This window comes from Morone saxatilis, unplaced genomic scaffold (genome assembly GCF_004916995.1).
Source record: "Morone saxatilis isolate NCDOM2014 unplaced genomic scaffold, NCSU_SB_2.0 Contig14, whole genome shotgun sequence".
NCBI classification, from domain to species: Eukaryota; Metazoa; Chordata; class Actinopteri; family Moronidae; genus Morone; species Morone saxatilis.
The window spans coordinates 12369108-12371513 of NW_023339696.1; positions in this window are offsets into that span (position 1 = coordinate 12369108).

Sequence of the window (2406 nt, forward strand, 5' to 3'; positions counted from 1 at the left end):
TCCTTGGTGTTTAGTGACATCCTGCTGTTTACTTAGACACAAAGTGTAGTTAGAAATGGGGTGAAACAAAAGTTTATACACATAATGGAAGCCTCTTGGATTGGTTGTGTATAGTTTTACAATGACCAGGTCAAAGACTAATGTAGGTTCTTTGTAGGATGTTTCTTTTTTTTTTTTTTGGAGCACATTATACCTGTTGAAAACATATTATAGCAGAGCTGCAAAAGAGTAGATTCAGGAGATTATTATTAAATAAAGAAGCCACAAAAGTCAGTGTGGGTTAATTGCCATAACTAGCTATTTATTAAAGCATTTACTAAAACCCTAAAGATGGAAAGAGAGTAGATTATCAAATCAAAAACAAATCAAATGAATCAACACACTAATACAAATGTGCCACGCAAACCATACCACCATCCAGAACTCCCAGGACTCCAAACTCACCGTGACTTCAGGCCACCACCAGCCCAACACTAGAAACAAAGGAGAAAGAATTAAAAACCTAAACTATATAAGACCAACTATACAAAAAAAAAACATAAAAACTAAAATACACAATGTTAAAATAATGCTTAAATAAACAGCAGTCAGTAACATTCAGTACTGTAAACAAACAGAACACTGTTACAAATATTGTCTGAGGTATAACTAATTTACAAAGCTACATTAAAACTTACATACCTCCTGCTGACAATTATTCACTTTTCCGTATTTTTACCTACAGTAGAGTTATGGCCATTGTTAAAATAAAATACACAGTGGTCCTGTATCTTATGTTGTCCTGTGGCTGTGGTTCCAACAGACCACCAGTTGTCCAGGATGCAAAGTATCTCACTCGCTGCTGTCAAGCAGCCCAGTCGTCATAATCTTCAGTGCCCACTCGTCAGTTGTCATTGACTCAGGCTGTTCTTTAACAGTTAATAAACAGTCAATGGGCAAACATGGCTCTTGGCCAAACATTAATAAGTATGCTGAGTGCCTGGTGGCTTGGTGTGTTGTGGTATTATAAGCAAATAGTCCTTGGGGTAAGTGCACTGTCTATTGGCTTTTCTTAATCTAATGTAATGTAATGTGCGGAGAATTTCATGGAGGGTTCTGTTATATCGTTCACATTGACCATTGCCTTGAGGTCTGTATGGTATTCTAGCTTTTATTATTATATAGTATTGTACATACTACACAGCTGTTGTATTACCTTTGCCTCAAAACAGCATCCTTGATCAGAATGTGGGTTCACACAGTTCCCAGTTAAATTGGCAGGCATATAAAAAGCTGCTTAGCCTGTTTTTTTTACATCTGTGTTGACCTGAATGTACCTAAGGCAGAGATTAAATTTCCGTTGTTCTTGTTCTGTTTTTGAGAAGGTGTCAAAAAAGGGAGTGGCTGCTCAATCAAGGACAACAGTCCACTGGCATAATATCCAGTTAATCTGGTGAGGGACGAGAGCTGGGGTCAAATCTGAATGTGGCTTTCCGCCTAAAAAGGTGGAATTGAGATAGAATTTAGCCCTTCAATTTGAAAAAAATATCACAACAATCTGCTTTTACTTTGTGTGATGAATCTTCATGACAACTATCAGTATAATCCATTAGGACAGCCCTATACTGTATTCCATAAAGGTTTTATATATATATATATATATATATATATACATATATATATGAGATTTAAAAAATGAATATAGCAACAAACGGCATAATAAAAGCATCCTGAGCAGACAATAACGTCACACTCTCTCTGACTGTGTAGCAGCTGTAGTATGGTTGCTCATTAGCTGAACCCCATTCAAGCAAGGAATCAGGATCTGCATCTATTTCCTCTAAGAGTAGCATGGGGCACAGTCATTATACATACACAGCGTGACAGGCTCTATACTGCTATGAATAAAATATGTGCACATAAAAAGTATGTATGTGCTTACGGTGGTTTAACAAGTGGAATCATTTAGAATCAGTGTCACAGTGAAAGCAAACACAGAAATAATTAATGAGTAAAGTTTATTTCCACTGAAACATTTTTTTTTTCACTAGATGTCTCATGATCTAGTTCACTAGATCATATCATATGCCTGCATGTCATCAAAAGAAAATAAGAGTGCACATTAAATAAATAAGGAGCTTATTTCAAAGTTGTTAGACTCATTCAGTGCAGTCCTTTCCATTTAAGTGCACAAAAACGTTACATATAACAACTAAACACCATAAGAGTAGCATGGGGCACAGTCAATACACACACAGTGAGAGGCTCTCTCAGTGCCCCGCAGCAAGTCAGAAAATATGTTAATGAGGAAAAATTGCAGACAGGTGACAGAGTTGTTAAGCAAAACTCAGGAACGCGTTAGTAACAACAATCTATTTACATTTTTGGGTGAATTCAATATATAAGAGTAGTCTTACATGTCACTGT